The sequence below is a fragment of the Epinephelus lanceolatus genome, chromosome 3, assembly GCF_041903045.1.
Source record: "Epinephelus lanceolatus isolate andai-2023 chromosome 3, ASM4190304v1, whole genome shotgun sequence".
NCBI lineage: Eukaryota > Metazoa > Chordata > Actinopteri > Perciformes > Serranidae > Epinephelus > Epinephelus lanceolatus.
The window spans coordinates 2,974,398-2,993,028 of record NC_135736.1 but is presented as its reverse complement, the minus strand read 5'-3'; the positions used below and the strand labels follow the sequence as shown (position 1 = coordinate 2,993,028).

The window sequence follows — 18,631 nt, the reverse complement described above, 5'->3', positions numbered from 1 at the left end:
ACCAAGCCGCCTCTTAGCTTTAAGCCTACAAAAATGTAGGTATGTAGGTAAACAGAAATATGCCAGTATTACATCTATCTGTGCTGACCAGAAAGTTTTATCTGACCCTAAAGAAATAAACTCAGAATTTAATTATTTTTATTCTAAATTGTACACTTCGGAAATTCCCTTTGATAAAACAAAGTGTCGAAATTATTTGCAGAATGTAAGACTTCCTACCCTCTCTTTGGAGGAATCTAATGATTTGGGAGCTCCTATTACATTAACTGAACTTAAGGAAGCCATTATGGGGATGAAAAGGGGTAAATCACCAGGATGGGACGGGATCCTGCTGGAATTTTATACCACCTTTTGGGATCTGTTAGGTCAGTTTCTACTAGATATGATTAATTATTCGATTGAAAACATCTGTTTTTTTAAAGGATATAAATTTAGCTCTATTATCTGTTTTATCTAAACCTGGCAAGGACCTGAGATTAAAACTTTTGCATGCGTATTGTCATCCCATCTTGAGCCCTATATGACCAAATTAGTGCATTGCAATCAGACAGGTTTTTATTAAGTCATGATTGGCCTCTAACAATATGCGCCAACTTTTACATGTCATACATGCTGCTAAAAATATCACTTCTCCAAGTGCTGCTTTTAGCTTAGATGCACATAAAGCATTTGATAGGCTTGAGTGGGATTATCTGTGGGAAGTACTGGTACAATTTGGTTTGGGGACAGAATTCATTAAAATGATTCAGTTACTTTATAAAAATCCGACAGCTATGATTGTTACTGATGGTATTATGTCCCCTAGATTTCATATAATCTGCTCCTGTCGTCAAGGCTGCCCCCTTAGTAATGCCTTATTCGCTTTATTGCATGAACCACTTGCACAAACTATTCAAGTCCGATTTCCACAGCTTCAAAATACATCTCTTAGCAATCATTATCATGCCGTGTATCAAAACAGTACGTATGCTGTGGTCCATGTTTTCCACGGCAGTGGAATGTCCCAATAAGGCAATTTCAGGGTCAGGTGTTACAGTGACATGAAAGACAGTGGAAAACCATTGGAAAATGAAGAGACCAACAGTTACACAGTTTGGGGCAGGTCCAGAAAAGATGGGTGAGGGTGCCCTCCATCGCATTATTCTATTACATAAAGGAGAAAGATTAGGGAAAATTCTGTGCAATTTAGTCTTTGAGTAGTGCAGTCTATGAATTACTTTATACTGAATCAGTTGGAGTCTAGCATTGACAGAACACAATTTAATCCCAGTTAACACCTCATCCCACAAATCCTCCCGAATCTCAACCCCAAGTTCACATTCCCAGGCTGGTTTTATTTTGACGGTGGATGTATCTAGATTGCTAGAGAAGTAGCGAACCAGATTCAAGATTAAGTGTTTCATCTCTGGAGAGCCCAGCAGAGATTTAAACAGTGCATTGTCCTCAGAGGGTGGATCATAAAACTTAATGACCTGCTGAACATAGTGCCTTAGCTGCAGATACCTAAAAAAGTGCAGTTTTGAGAGAGAGTACCTGGATTGAAGTTGTACAAATGACCTAAAGTTCCCATTAACATATAAGTCATTTATGCTGACAATACCTGAATGGCTCCACTGTCTGAAGGCAGTGTCTGTGAGAGACGGTAAAAATGTGTGATTCTGCCAAAGTGGGGCATGTACCGAGGTGTTTGGCAGCACAAGGCATTTTCTAATTTGATTCCATATCCTCTGTGTATTAGACAGAATGCTCCTTTCTGACATTCTGAAATAGATAGAGAAACCTCGGTAGAGAGACCATCCTAACAGCATTCACACGTCCCATCAAGGACAAAGGCAATGTTCTCCATCTTTCTATATTTTCTTTGAGTTTGTTCAATTTTTCTGTGAAATTTAGTTTAAAGAGGCCCCCCGGTTTTTTAGGTATTTTTATCCCCAAGTATTTAACATAATCTGAGGTTGTCCTAAATTGTGTAGTAGACAGGAATAGTGGGTCCAGGTCCTTGGCTATTGACATAAGCTTGCTCTTCTGCCAGTTAATGGTGTAACCGGAGACCTCACCAAAGGAGTTAATAAGCTGGAGTAGATGTGGTATTGATTGTTCCGGGTCAGATACAAAGAGGGCAATGTCGTCAGCGTATAATGAAATCTTATGCTCAACTCCACCTATCGTTATAGGTTTAATAAGGACGTGCTCCCTCACACTAATTGCCAGGGGCTCAATAGCTAATGCAAAGAGGAGCGGCGAGAGGGGGCACCCCTGCCGCGTGCCTCTCTGCAAGGGAAAGGAAGGTGACCTATCTTGGTTAGTGAGGACAGACGCCATAGGTTGGACATATAACATTTGTACCCAGGAGATAAAGGATGAACCGAGAGCAAACTCCTCCAGGACCCTTAAGAGATTCCGCCATTCAACCTGGTCAAAAGCTTTTTCAGCATCAAGACACAGGATGGCTCGCTTATCGGATTTATCAAATGAATAATACATAATGTCCAAAACATGTGTAACATTGAAAAAGGAGAATCGATTTGGGATGAAACCCGGCTGATCAGTGTGAATGATGGATTCTATACATTTATTTAACCTATTTGCGAGTATTTTAGTGAATATCTTTAAATCTAAATTGAGCATTGAGATTGGCCGGTATGATGAGGGCTCTGTTTCATCCCTATCCTGTTTCAGCAAAAACGAAATATTAGCGTCGTAAAGGGTAGGAGGGAGTCTTTCGGATTTCATTGAATGAGAGAACATCCTATGTAAAAGTGGGGTTATCTGATTTGCAAATTTCTTATAAAATTCCACGCCAAAACCATCTGGCCCTAGGATTTTTCCACATTGCATCGACCTGATGGAGTCTAAGATTTCTGCTGAGGACAGTTCTGCATTAAGGGTCTCACGTGAGACGCTGTCTAGTGTCGGTATGTTGAGGTCTTTTAACCAAGCATCCGCATCACCCTTTGCCTTAGATCTGTAAAGCTCTCTAATATTCTTTAAAGTGGGAGCTTATCGATTTAGGGTCCGTTAGAGTTGCTCCAAAGCGAGATTTTATTTTGCGGATAGCTCTACTGGCTTGTTGCCCTCTAAGTTGACGAGCTAAAAGTGTGTGAGGTTTGTCCCCAAGCTCAAAATATTGTGTCCTAGTCGTCGCAAAAGCTGATCACAGAACTGTCGCGATAAGATTGTATTGTATTCATATTTAAGGTTAAGAATGTTCTGTAATGTTTGGGAGTTGCCTGTGCCTCTAAATAATGCTTCCAGTTGTGAAATCTCTGAGTCAATTTATTGTAACCATGTCTTATTTGACTTTTTCAAGGCAGCCTCATACACGATAATATGGCCCCTCATGACTGCTTTTAGAGTTTCCCACAAAGTGGAATCTGAGACATCATCAGTATCATTAATCGTTTGGAATTCAGTGATTTTATCTGACGTGTTTACAAAATTTTCCATCTGTTAGCAAAGATGGGTGGAAACGTCACGAGTAGCTCTGTCTGGGTGCTTTGAAGTCAAGGGTAATGAAAGTTGGAGCGTGGTCTGAAATCAAAATATTGTGGTATTTGGTGTTTGTTACATTAGGTATGAGTTTTGCATCTAATAAAAAAAATCTATATGGAAGTTTGTTTTATGCTTATGAGAGAAAAAACAATACTCTCTATCTGTTGGATGCTGGAGGCGCCATATATATATCGACTAAGTTAGTAGAGGTGATAAGATTATTCAGGACAGCCGAAGCATTAGAGGAGTTACATGTTTTGCTCGATGACCTATCAAGGTAGATGTCAAATATTATATATAGTATATACATTGTGATCCCCAGAAACTGTTAGATTTGTGTTTGAGAGATCAGGCAACTTCTCAAAGGTTTTACGAAAGAAAGCAGCGTTGTCAATATTTGGCCCATAAATATTCAACGACGTTACATGAACAGAGTAAAGATAGCCTGTTACAACAATGAATCGGCCATTCGGGTCACAGAAAGTTGAGATATGATTAAAAGGTATGTTTTTCCGAATAATAAATGCGACACCCCGAGCTTTATTCGAAAAAGTGGACTGAAATATTTGGTCAGCCCAGCTGCAATGCAAGCAATTTTGTTCAGATGGTTTGATATGAGTCTCTTGAAGAAACAGAACATCAGCTGCTAGAGAATTGAGATGTGAAAACACTTTAGCATGCTTAATTGAATGACCTAGGCCACGAACAATCCAGCTAACCAAATTGATACCCTCGTCTCTATTTCTAGGTGTCATAAAGAGGTGTGGATTGTGTTATGCAGGCAGTGATGCCATAAATTGCCCCAAACAAAAAAACAGCAACAACACTTGAAAAAACACATAAAGTGAACTTACATTTACCCACCCCAAGCTTCCACTTTCCCAAACAAAGCGGGAGGAAATAACCTAACATACTGTCTACAGGGGATTTCCTACACTACAGTAGTTGTAAACCTTGCTAATAATAACAGTAATACTACCAGTAGGCTAACTTAAAAGTGGCATCCCCTCCGATAACAACTAATAAGCAGTATGAAGACATTTCAGTTTCTAAAAATTAAAGAAAATTAAAGTCCAAGCACTGAGGCAACATATTGTGAAGAGGCTAAGGCATATTACAAATGTTAACCTTAGTTCAGTACTTAAAGTTACCCAGTGGTAAAAATCAAAGCACTAAGGTAACATGCTTTGAAGAGGGTAAAGCATATTAATTAACTAAAGCACACGAACAAGTTTTAACCTTGGTTTAGATTTTAGTGTTACCCAATGGTAGAAATCACAGCAAATATATATCATATTCTGCAGAGGATAAAACATATGTTGATTAGAAACAAAAAGTGGAGCAGTATGTAACGTTGGATCAGAGCTTAACATTACCCTGTGAATACGTGTCCATGTCTGCAGCAGGTCACAGTAAAGCCCCCCATTCAAAGCCGCAACGCTGGGCTATGTGATCGGTCTAGCAGGCAGCCAGTGCTAGCTGGTGCTAAAGAAAGAAAAGCAGTCCAGTGCAGGGCCATCATCCCTCCTCGTTAGCCTGGTAGTTGAGTAAGAAGCTGTCAGCGTCCTCTGGGGTGTTGAAGATCCTATCAATATCGGTGCCTTTGGTGACCCTGAGCCGTGCAGGGTAGAAAAATCCAGTGCGCATGCCAGCATTTTTGAGTTTCTTCCTCGCTTCCTCAAACGACAGGCATCGCTTCATGGTCTCGGCCGGAAAGTTGGGGTATATATGAACCCGCTTCCCGTTGTAGTTAAGTGGGGAGTTCTCCCGTGCCAGCTGCAGTATTTTCTCTTACACTCGGAAGCTGTGAAGCCTGGCTATCATGATGTGGGGACGAGCAGGAGCGTCAGGCAGCGGTCCCAGTCTGTGCACCCGGTCAACCTCTATTGAAGTGAGAAAGTGAGCAGGGCCCAGCAAATCATGTAGAAAGCTGGCGAAGAAATCCACAGGGTTTTTACCTTCGGCCCTCTCTGGCAGACCCACCACTTTTATGTTTTGGCATCTGGAGCGCGCCTCGAGGTCGGTGATTTTCTCCTGGAGTGCTTTGTTAGTAGCCTCTAGCTGTAGCCACCGCTGTTGTAGCTGATCTAGCCGGGAGTCGTGGTCACTGCTAGCGTCTTCAACAGCTGAAATCCGTCCCCCGTGCTCAGTCAAGGTGGTCTGGGTAGCTTGTAGGGATGCCTACAGGTTGTTGAATCGGTCATCTTCCTGCCAAGGTCGCCAGTGGCTTTGAGGAAAATGGAGGTCTGAGTCGCCATTGCTACTAGCGTTGTTAGCTCCGGAGCATCGTCGTCGCCATTAGCCCTGGCATTAGCATCTCACGTCGGGTTCGCCAAGGCTGTTTTCTTGACGTTAGACTGCTGTTTCTGTTCTCTCCTCCTAGCAATTAGTGCACAGACGGTTACCGAGCGTTGTGTTCAACTTTTTAGTTGGTGAAAACTGTCAAGAAATGTTAAATTTATTGAATCTCGGTGTACCGGAGAGGAGCACTGAAAAAGTACATCTACACCATAGCGTGCGCTCTAGCGCCCCCTTAGCCATCATCTTTGTCTTCATCAACATGTCCGTGGAAATATCTGGCCTATTAGCTATGTTCACCAGCTTGTCTTTAACTTTGTCTGTCTGCCATTTGGTGCTGGACAGGTTGTGTACAGAGGGTTTATCAGAGCTTTTTAGCTGAAAACAGCTGCCTGCATCTGCTGAAAAGTAGGCAGATAAAAATGGTGAACCTGAACGTACCTACTTAAACAGTTAAAACAAAAATAATGGCAGAAAGATGCTTAAGCGCTCCGTGTAGTAGAGGGGAGAGGTTGGGTCTTACAGTGTTTGCTGTGGAACCAGTGGTTTTGCTGTCTGAATACTGAAATTCCCGACTTTGATTTTCCTGTGAGGAGAATCTCTATGTACCCAGTGTTATTATGTAATAACAGGGTCGCTTTAATGTACTTCGAAATTCACAGAAAAGACACTTGAGACATTATGGTACACACTCAAAAATAGAGGTACGAGACAAGAACATTTCTGTACCTATAGGTACATTTTTTAAGAATGTTCTCTCAAAAGTACAATCTTGGTCTTTAAGAGGCCAGAAGTGTACCTTTATACGATCAGAAAGGGTTCAAAGTGATGTAAAGTACAAATTTGTACCATTTCAACCCTAAGGGTACCTGCAGCATTGAAAAATGTGTGTAGCTCATAGACAATAACTATTATCAGTAGTACTTCTAATACTAATAGTAGTATAATTATAGTTTAGGCATTTAGAGTCATTATTATTATTAATAATAATAATTATAATAATAATAATAATAATAATGATGATGATGATGAAATAAATTTATTTATTCATTTATTAATTAATTATTAGCATCTTTTATTTTATTAACTTTTATTCATCATTTTTAACATGATCTTGTTTTATTATCATATTTATCCTTCAAGATTTTACTTATTGTTGTGTATTTTGGTTTTATTATCTTTAATTACGGGTTCAAGCACACTTTTACACCATCCTGGCACTATCAACTATTTAAGAGGTTTCCTGCTTTGTGAAGCACTTTGGGCTGTATATTTGTATGAAAGGTGCTATATGAATAAAGTTGAGTTAAACAGAGTTCTTCTTAAGTCAATAAACACACAGCAACATAAAATGCGCCAAGCAATATAGTTCCCCAATACAGCAGAATGGTTGCCAAGCAACAGCGGCGCATTAATACCACAGGCTAAAGGCCAAAGACGCTGCTGGCTCAGACTCCAGTGCTGAGGTCAAAGGATGAGAAGTTAAACATGGCGCTCAGGGGTCTGTCAACGGAGGAACTGTTAGAAAAGTTGGTGGTGGAAGGAGGTATTGACGTTTTAGAGGTAAAATTTAGAGGTAAGTTAAGTGTGATTTTGATTTTTACAGCATTAATTTTAACCAATGAGCTAAATTTAGCAAATATCTGAACAGCTATCTTTATCATGGGTAATAGCTAGCTGTTAGCTAAGTTTTATCCAGTATTACGGTGACTAACCGGTGGTAGCTATACAAAAACGTCTCTCTGCACTGCTAATATGTAAATATAGTTATCAAAAATATCATTAGTATGCTTAAGTTATTGCATCAGCCATTAGCCACATCACTGTGAAGTTTCTGTTAACAAGGACTCCCGTTTTCCCGCTCAAAGTGATATGAAACAAAGAAAAGTACAAATTTGTACCATTTCAGCTTCATGGGGTACATGGCCCTGCAGCACCGTAAACTGTCATGGAGAGATAAGCTAACTAGCCTATGATGTTTAAGAGTTTCCAACAATTTTTCAAACCCAGATGAATATGAAATATTAATAACAGTAACGGACCGTGTCATTATGGCGCATGTCAATGGCGACGTAACTCCAGTTACCATAGACATTAAATGAAGGAGAAGAAGAAGAAGCAGACCGGATGTGATGTCAGAGAATGAACGCTATTGTTGCTAGGCTAAGCTAACTAGTCATGGATCATAGTTATACATTAATGGTTGCTGCACCTTCTGACACTGAAGCTGTCCCGGTAAACAACCCGGTAAAACGGAAACGTATGGGTCAACCAAGCGATCCCAGAAGAATTTGGGATAAGAAGAGAGCTAAATCCAGGATAAATATTGGTGTGGCCTTTCCGAGATGGAGAGAGCTTCGTGAAAATCTAGGACTACAATTCGACGCCGACCTCGTGTGTGTTCTACTAGACAGGTAAACAAAGATCTGGCTGATGTTATGGAAATATTAATCATTTCCACCAGTGTATTGCAAGCACTGCTGCCGCCGGGGCTCCAACGCTCCAGCCAGCGGCCTCCACTGCTGAGCGGTGTGGAGCGGAGGCTGGCTAACCACAACATCTAACGATAGGTTTCTATCATGTTGAGCTGATGTAAATGAACTGCATTTATAAAAGAGGCATAGGAAGGAGGAATAGCTAAACATAAGACGCACTGAGCAAGAGAAAGCAGCAGAGAGGGAGAAGCCATCGCTAACTGTAAAGCTAAGTAACTAGCAGTTTGCTCAAATAACTAGCAGATTGCTAACCGCTCAGCTAAAGTAAGTAGCATTTCTGAATAGAGTGTTAATAACTGAGGTTAGCAAGACAGTTGCTAAAAAAGAGAGCTATGGCTTTTTCAGCAGAACTAGTGTCAGCTCAAATGATGAATCCAGCACAATTGACGTGGTGTAGATGCAAAGAGATGCTTGTGATGCTCATTTTCACCAGTGTATTGCAAGCACTGCTGCCTGCCGGGGCTCCAGCGCTCCGGCCAGCGGCCTATGCTGCAGAGTGGTGTGAAGCGATCTGCATCTGTTATATAACTACAACACCCATGATCCCACGCTACTTCGTGACGTCATCAAACTCTGTCTTCTGTTATTGTTTTGGTTTGAGACCCCTAGCAGCAGAAAATTACATATTGCACGTTTAAACAAAAAAGAGATTAAGATACAGATCGTGATAGACAGGCAGACCAAGGGTGGATCAGTGCTCTCAGTAGTGATGAATACAAGGTAAACTGTAAAGATTTAACCAATAACCCAATTGATGTGAATTAACATATAATAAAGGTTATTGGCTGCTCCATCCTCCATGAAAGCTGTTGGACTTGGGGTTAAAAATTACATTGGTTTTATATACCGGCCTATTTGTATGTTACCACCTACAGAAACAATCAGTTATCTTGTTTTTCCACATGTTGCTCACTCTGGAACAGTTCTTATCCTGTTCTGTATTAGGATGACTTCAGGACATAGTGTTTTGTCACTTTTCTTGCTAATGTCTGGAAGTACCATGAAAAATTCAATGTCATGTGTTGTTGTTGTAGTTTTAAATAAATATTGCAAGGACCAAAATGCACAGTTTTTCGTCAAGTAAAATCAGATCTTCTGTTTGAAGAACTGACTGATGTAGATTCTTGTTGCCTTTAAAGTTTTTATAGATAATAAGTATAGATGTTTGTGTTATTTTTATTTTAAACTAGAGTTGGATAGTTAAAGTACATTTTGCTACCACTACAGTAAGCAGAGAAATAGGCTTAGGTTTCCTTCATCAGTAGCAGCATACTTTCGAAGATAAAATGCTTTATTTTATTTGGTTGCAAAAAACGGAGCATTTTATTTATGTATTTTCAGTCTAGTTATCATGCCTTGTATGTCCACAGTTTCTGTGCTTCTGTCTCTTTAATAGCCTTTTTATTTACATTACATATTTATATTTCAGACAATGATGTGGATGGAGAGACAGTAGACTGCGGACTCACAGAGAGCATGATTGCCTATCTCTTTGACAAGTCTTTCAAGAAGCAGCTGAAGTTCAGAGACTTCACAAACCGCTACAAGGAAGTCATCGTTACTTTACAAGCCGTCAACCCAGAACAAAATACATCTGAAACTCTCAATTATTTTTTTTTTATTTTTTTTTTTTTACAATTTATTTTGAAAATTCAACCTCAGCTACTGTCACTAGGCTGTAATATACTACATAATCACAATAGTTTCTTAGAGGAATTTAAGGACAAAAATGTCCCCAAGGGAGGACAAGAGTTATCAAAGTAATGCGGTTTGTTTTGTCACTGTTTGAGACAGGTATCCAACCCACTCAGACTACATGCAGGTCATCAAAGCACTGATTGTGAAGTATCCTTTCTAAAGGGACGTTCACGGGAATGGTTATGTAAGTACCTCACCTTTTGTTTCTTCTTTAAAAGATTCCAGATTAACATAAAGTATGCATAATTGACTAATGATATCCATTTAGAACAACTAGCATACCTGGCACAGCCAACTCAAGAGAAAATTCAAAGCACGGGCTCCACTAATCCACAATGAGGAAGTAAAACAGGTCAAAGAGAAGTTTGGGCAAGCAAGAAAATTGAAGACCACAGAAGAATCTGCAGGCTCATGTCCGAAACGACTGAAGCCATCTCTAGTAAGTCCCCACACCCTCAGCCTCTCAAGAGCTAAGGCATGATATCTAGTCATATTGTGTGCACATGATTGATAATCAGTGATATCTGCTTTGATAAAGGAATCGTGCATTGTGGCTCATCAAGGTGCTGCTTGAGCAATACAGAAAGCTGCATCCCGACACGAAGCTGGTGAAAGACCGCATGATGAAAACCTTTGCATGGAGACGCTGAGAAATAGCAGAAGGAATGTCTACTGAGGATCTCTTAAAGAGATATCCATTCCTACGAACATCTGCGGGGGTAAGAACTGTTATGCTGATTAGGACAGCAACTAACGATTATTTTCATTGTCAATTAATCTGTTTATTATTTTCTGGATTCATCGATTACGTAATCTGGTCATAATATTGTCACTTATTTTTCAAGTCTATCTCGTAACAATAATTTTCATAATCACCTAATCTGCTGACCATTTACTTGATTAATCCATCACTTGTTTTGCAATTTAGAAGTTAGTATCAGAGAGTTTTACTTTTTTCTTTCAAAATATTGGTCAAACTGATTAAATGATTATCAAAATAGTTGGCAATTAATTTAATAATCAATTATTCAAGTAATTGTTGCAGCTCTAAAGCTGATGCCAACTTGAGCTATGGATGGGACAAATTAAAGCACTTTAAATTTATCCCCAGTCTGTATATTAAACTTGTGAAAGGTTGTTTAAATTCTTTACATAAAATGTCTTTCTTTCCCCTATTTTGCTTTTTTAAAATTATCAGTTGTGCGACGAGGTTGATGCTATGCACCCCTCTGCAGTCAACATCTGCCGCCACTTCAGTGAGAACTTCACATTTGTTCTTCCAAACATTCTTAAACTTCGTCAAGGATTTGCCACTAAAGAAGGTGTACATGGAGGCAAGAGAGGATGCACTGGCTGAGGACATTACAGGTGCTGATTTGAGCAAATACAAATAGTCAATTTTGTGACATAATTGTGTCATTTGTGTGCAGTCCTTTTAAAGAGAATGGTAACAGTTGCATGGAACGATAACAGGATGTATAATGCAACATTATCTTAATGTTTTTCACTTTCTTTCTTACATGACTTGAAGTAACATAGCATCTCTAATGCAGTTGCCTGTCTGTGGGAATTTGCACGTTATTAGTACCAATCGAAATTTGATGATGTGCATTTGCACTTACAGTTGTACTATCTGTATGACCTAGGAATTGACTTCAAGGGGGGACTCCTCCTCTTGCCAACAATCTTCAAGGAGAAAATTGAAGATCTCATCATCCTTGGAGAGGTAAATACCTGGTGCCGTGCATAGCCACTGGCCACAAGTTAATGTTCTTTTGGATCACTGTGCATGCCTTACCAGATCCATCTCATTATGTATACTAACATTTTTTTCCTCTTATGTAGAATAATCCTGTAACTCCATACCCAACTATTCAAGTGAAAGACCAGGATTGGAAAACTGCCCTCTCCAGACAGTGTCACAGTGTGAAAGTGAAATGAACATTCAGTTGAAATGAACATTAAGTTTTTAACACTTCCTATTAATCATATTTCTGCATGTATTTTCTATAAACTCTGTTAATTAAGATTAATTAAGAAAACTTTATTACATATTACATTTACATGAAATGGAGATTTGTCTTTGGCATTCAGCATATAAAATACAGCATGAAACATAAAACACAATAAATAATGAACATAAGTAAGTACATCAGATACATCATAAACAGCATAAAATCAGCATTAAAAGCAACAGTGATCACAGGCTATTGTTGTTGATTATTTTAAGATGTCCCTGTTTAAGATGGTCACAGCGGAGGGCACAAATGAATTTTTGTAGTCTTTCTTCTTCGCTAGAGGGACCAAAAGTCTCCTGCCAGATGGCAGCAGCCTGAAAGATGGTTGCAGGGGGTGTGTTGTGTCATTGTAAACTTGAGTAGCCTTTTTTGTAATAGCCTGATTAAATAGGTCCTGAAGTTGCATTTGTTTGTGTCCAATTATCTTACTGGCCTGGTTTACCACCTGGGACAGCTTGTTCCTATCTCTAACCAGGAGGTCCTAAATACCAGGAGACCATGTTAAAGGTGAGAACACTCTCACTAAGTGACCTGTACACCATTGCCAGGGTGTGTTTACTAGCATTGAAGCTCCACGCTGCCTAGCCTTTTAGTAAATGCAGTCTGCATTGGGCTGAAAGGTCAGTTTGTCATCAATGATACTTCCCAAATATTTAAACTCAGTGACCTGCTCCACTTCCTGCCCTTTCATGGTAATGGGCCTGAAGACAGACCGTGTGCCAGCCGCTCCCATCCTTCCTCCCAGACACAGCTCCCTGGTCTTACTGACATTAAGCTGCCATTGAATCAGGTGGAAAGGTGGCCGATGTGCTGAGAGTAGGAGGGGCTGTCAACATCCTGCAGACAAGCACCATGTCGTCAGCATACTTAATAAGTGAGAAGTTTTTACTGCTATATCTCAACTCATTTGTATACAGAGAGAACAGAAGTAGAGATAAAACACAACCTTGTGAAACACCCATGTTCAGGACCAGACAGTCCGAGAGGGTGTTGTTAACACAGACTCATTGGGGTCTCTCTCTCAGGAACTCCCTGATACACAACACAAGATGGCTACTGACATTTAAATCACACAGGCGCTTCAAGAGAATATGTGGCTGTACCGTATTGAAGGCAGTGGAGAAGTCCGTGAATAGTAGATGGACATATATCTTGGGCTTATCTAAGTGACTTTGTATTTTATCCAAAAGGGTGAGGGTGGCATCCTTAATCCCTCAGTTAGCCTTATAAGCAAACTGCATAGGGTCCACGCACTCAACTGTTTGAGATTTGAGTTCGTTATTCACGAGACGCACCATGCATTTGCTTAATAAGGATGTGAGGGCGATTGGTCTAAAATCATTTAGGGCCTTTACATGTGCTGTTTTAGGCACAGGGACAATGGTTGATATTTTCCAGGCTTGAGGGACAAAACTAATATTCAAAAACATCTGGAAAACCTGCCTAAATACGGGTCCCAATTGTGTGGCACATTCCTTTTATACCCATCCTATAACCCCATCAGGCCCAGCAGCTTTGCGAGGGTTAATTTGCTCAAAAATAGAAATTAAATCCCTTTCCTTAACTATTACAGGAGCAGGTGTCAATGATGCACACATGCTATCAATTTCATTACTAAAATCATGTATGTCAAATCTAGAGTAATGTGTATTCAAATCATTTGCAAGGCCTATGGGGTCAACACATTGAGGAGAAGCTTTTTGATCCTTCCCATCATTGTGTTAAGTCCTTTCCAGGCATCTCTTGCATTCCCATTACTCAGTTCCCTCTTAACCTTGTCTTTGTATTCTGTTTTTGTTTTCTTAATCATGCAATTTATTTCTTCCTCTAGTTCCCTCACTTGTTGCACATCTCCTTCCAGAAATGCTTTTTTCTTTTGGTTTAGCAGGGGTTTCATTCCTTTATCGACCCATGGATTGTTGTTAGGGTAGATTCTAACCGTTTTTGTTTTAATAATATCACCAACACAGAAATCAATATAACTGGTGAAGGTGAAATTTAACAATTCAGGATCAGGATTATTACAGGGGGCCTTTACATTAAAAAATAAGTCCCAATCAGTGAACTCTGTTGCGATTCACAGTACCACAGATTATTTGTCATTTGGTAAAATCTAAACTGGACATTTAAAGGCTTCCTTCTCTGCATGCTCTTTGTTCTCCAAAGAAAGACAGCTATTTCACACCCATCTCCAGGATGTCTCACCTCACACCTCAGTGAGACACAAGTCTCCCAACTTGATTGGACAGGACTTTTACAGTGACATGTGACTCTGTGATGTCACAGGCATCTGCAGAAGGTCTGCTCCCTTCAGACAAATCTCGCTCTTACTCGGGAACTGCGGAGCAGCCCACACCTCTTTCCGGCTGGGCCTGGACCAGCCCAGATGCTCAGACCCTTGCTCCTCGCCCTGAACCATCAAAGGTGAGGCAATTGATCACAGACTCTCTAACCTGAATTAGAAAATTAGAGGTGCAAGCACAAGGCTTGCTTGTGAGTTAGCACCCAGCGTCTGTCAGCGAGTGATCAGCTTCTTCAGAGTTTCACCTTTGGAACAAAGGAAACAACAAAGACTGCACCTGGAACCACAGCTCTTTCTAGCCTTCTTCCACCGACTAACAAAGCGCAGTACCAAGTGACTCTTTCTTCCATCCACTCAAAGATCGGTAAAGTAACAACTAGGCATAGCTTCATCACTGCTTTACAGGCTAGGCAAGACTGTTTAACTTGTTGTATATGATTTAATGCTGTCATTGAGTTATTGTTGTGATTGTTTGCAGTTAGGTCATTGATTAATTGGCTTCGTCAAAGTGTTTAGTTTCCTAATACTGTTCACAAACAGATTCTTGCACACAACTAAACAATCTCTGCACTAATCCAGACTGTTTGCAACATAAATCACATTCACATGGACTCATTAACAAATAGGCTTTCAACAGAGCTACACCCAACCAGGCATTTCAAAGTTCACGCTTCTTTTCCTTTGTTTTTTTCCTGACCACACGGTCAGACAAACACCTCCCCCGACCTGAAGCCAGCTTTGATTTGGCCATTTTGTAGTTCTCTGTTGTCAGCCATTTTGTTTTGTAGGCCAAACGGCTTTTTGATCACCACACCCGCCTTTGTTTTTCTCTTTTCTCTCTCGCACACACACACACACACATATACGCACCAAGCTTGTATATAGTTAGTTAGAATTTGTGTGTTTTGGTTTGCTTTGCTAGTTTGTGAATAAATATAATTCTTTGAGATCATACCTGCTGTCTGTTTAATGTTGCACAAGAGTGAATGAATAGTCAATCTCTGCTGCGTCAAGAACTCCGAAATCCTTCAGGCGTTACTGTTAATTTTGGTTGTTGTCATTAATTTCATTATTGATCAAAACTCCAAATTAATAGTTTAGCATATTTTATGAGACTGATATCTTTAACTGGCTATCATTTTTCCCTTTACGAGAAAGGTGCCCCACGAGGTGATTTAATGTTAATTAAGTCCCATTATTTAACATAATTATTAATTATTATTAATAATTATTAATTATTATATAAATGAAAATAGAATATGGCTAATAAAAACAGTAATAACAGACTTAAAAGCCTACTCACTTAATGAGAAAACTGGCATCTCCCTTCAGTCACAATCTTTTGGTTGTCTGGAGATAGTCATTTTAACTCGCAAGCAGTTCTCTAGATTTTTGTGCGTCAGGCGATTCCTCTCGTGCGTCTTAATGGCATTCATAGAAGAGAAGGTCGACTCGCATGTATAGGTGGAGGGAAACATCGTCAGCACATAAAAGGCCAGATCCACCTGTACTCCTCTGAGCATGTCATCCAAAAGTCATCCACGGATTGCGCACTTTTGAGCGCATAGCTGAGCAGGGAGGATGTTTGGAAATCAATACACTCCAGCTGAAATGCGGCCTCATCCAACGAGGGGATGGTTTTTTTAACCAGGGAGGAGAAATCCGCACAGTGAGTGGGTCACAGACAAAACCAATGATGTCCTTTGGGATGGAGTAGTCCTCAAACCTGGACTTGAAGTTGTCCTGTAGCTGTTTGATGAAATCCACCATCAGCCCTGTCAGTCGTCCCCATGCCTGTGATTTTAGTGTACTTAAGTGCAGGAGCCTGCCAGTTGATATGTCTGACTGGAACAACTCCAGTTTCCTGGTGAACGATTTCAGCTTTTCAACCATGTCCACTATGGTTTTGCCTCTCCCCTGTAGCTGCAGGTTAAGCTGGTTCAGATGGCCAAAAATATCAGTTAAAAATGCTACATTGGAAATGGACATTTCATCGTGTAGAAAGGCAAGGTGGTCGTCTGCAGCTCGCATCTTGCTTAATCTCAGGAACGCCTTGACCTCATCCAGTAGTGCACAGAAGCTCTCCAGCGCTTTGACCTTACTTAACCAGCGCACATCGTTGTGGAGCAGCAGGTCAGCATATGTGGCCTCCTCTGACTCAGCCACAAGTTGTCGGAAAAGACGGTGCTGATGTACCCCTGGTAAAATTAATGACACGCATCACTTTATCCATAACCCCCTTTAGCTCACCACTGAGCCTGGCACACAGGACACTGAGGCAATGCAATCCGTGCATTTAGTGCGCGATCACCTTCAATTTGCTCACCAGACCTCTGTGCTTTCTGACCATGGCAGGTGCCCCGTCTGTCAATGAATGCAGCCTGAACAATTCCTCCAGTTTGGTAAATATAATATCTCCAGTGGTGTTCCACTCTAATGGAATTAGAGACAACAACTCCTCCTTGAACTCCTTCCCATCAAAATATCTCACATAAACACACATCTGGCTTACATCTGTGTTGTCGGTGCTCTCATCAATGGCCAGAGAAAAGTAATTGACTCAGACCACTGATAATAAATCCGTGCACAGCATCCGACAGTGCGTCTATGCGCCGGGTAGCGGACCTCGCAGAGAGAGGCAGCGATCACTCCATCCATTGACTTATCAGTAGCCAGCTCCTCCAAAACTGCCACCATTACCTCTTTAAACATCTCAGTGAATGGTTTGCTGTGCCGGGCAAGCACCCATGCTGCTTTCAGGGACGCACTTGTCACTTTCTGTTAAGCTGTGAGGCCTCGTACCAGGATCCTGCTGCTGTGCGCATAACCTGCTGCCAGTGCTTTAAGTTTCTGCTTTTGTGCATCTGTCTGGAGCGGATACCCAACTTTGAAGTTGCCATGCTTTGTGTCGTGGTGCCGTCTTATATTGTATTCCTTGCAAACTGCAACAGCTTCGTTGCAGATTAGACAGACTGATTTGGCATTAATAAAATCAGGTAGGATGAACGCATACTTTTCTTTCCTTTCTTCTTTGTACGTCTTACCTTCGCTGTCAGCTTTTCTTTTCATTGCTTTTGACAGTGACATTTTGTCTTGCTTGCTAGCAATGTTTTGCTAATGTCTCTGTGCACACAACGCAACCTCCCGCACACAAACAATAACAAAGTTAGGATGTAACGCGAGAATATGTCGGATATCCAATCCTGAGAGTAAATGTCCATAAAAAATTATTACAATACGTTAGTTAGGCTCAAAGAAGTAGTCATTTTCAAAATGGAAATGATACACATTTATTATTAACTGTCATCAGCAGGTTACTATTATAAGCTGCTTTATAATGCAGCCACAGAGTGGAGCAGGAGACAAAGCAGTAAGAACACACTAATAACAGTCTGTAGCAAATTCAAGTTACTTTATTTTAAACATAACTTTCTTAAATTACTTTTTTGTACAATATATAATAGTATAGATTAGGGAAAAAAAGTTTTGTTTGGTAGAAAAAAAAGGTTTCACCCAAGATGTGATGTTTTGGCAGTTGCTTGGAAAAAAATTGGAAAAAATTTGGCCCAAGGCCAAACTTACTTGCTGACCCCTGTCATATAGGATACTTTTGCAGAAAAATATTTTGCCTCGAAAACTGCATAAACTGGTTGTTCAAAAGATTACATCTCTAATCAACAGACCATTTAACAGCTGATAAATAGCACAAATACAGTAAGCTCAATAGCATGTTTGTATTACACAGCATCACAGTATGGTGAAGGTGCACTTTTATGGCAGCATCTGCCGTCTTTGCAGTTTTTTCATAAAAAAATGGTGAGTCATTCTGGCCGCCGCAAGTTTACTCTTTTTACTGAATTGCTGTTAAACCTGCCTAGAATGACATTCCATGATGTGTATCGTTTAACAGAGAAACACTCTCCCACAGCCCGTTCCAAACTGGACAAAGGATACAGTTTATTTTTTGAGAACTTCATCTACAACTATGAAGGTGAGTGGCTAACCTAGATTAGCTTATAGCTATCATTATCAGTAGCTCAGTCCATAGGGACCTGGGTTGGGAACCGGAGGGTCGCCTGTTCGAGTCCCCGTCCGGACTGGAGCGTGGACTGGTAGCTGGAGAGGTGCCAGTTCACCTCCTGGGCACTGCCGAGCACCTTGCCTTGAGCAAGGCACTGAACCCCCAAACCGCTCGGGGCGCCTGACCAAGGCAGCCCCCTCACTCTGACGTCTCTCCACTTTGTGCATGTGTGTCTTTCGGACCTGTGTGTAATTGACAGCAAGAGTGAAAAAATTGAATTTCCCCTCAGGGGGATTAATAAAGTATA

The 18,631-nt window shown here is 40.6% G+C and overlaps 1 protein-coding gene and 1 pseudogene across 1 annotated transcript in view; both read right to left on the bottom strand.

Moving 5' to 3' along the window:
• Positions 1 to 18,631, bottom strand: part of LOC144459417 (uncharacterized) — a 121,559-nt gene that overhangs the window by 60,330 nt on the left and 42,598 nt on the right. The window lies entirely within an intron of this gene.
• On the bottom strand, positions 15,607 to 17,000 carry LOC144459380 (general transcription factor II-I repeat domain-containing protein 2-like; annotated as a pseudogene).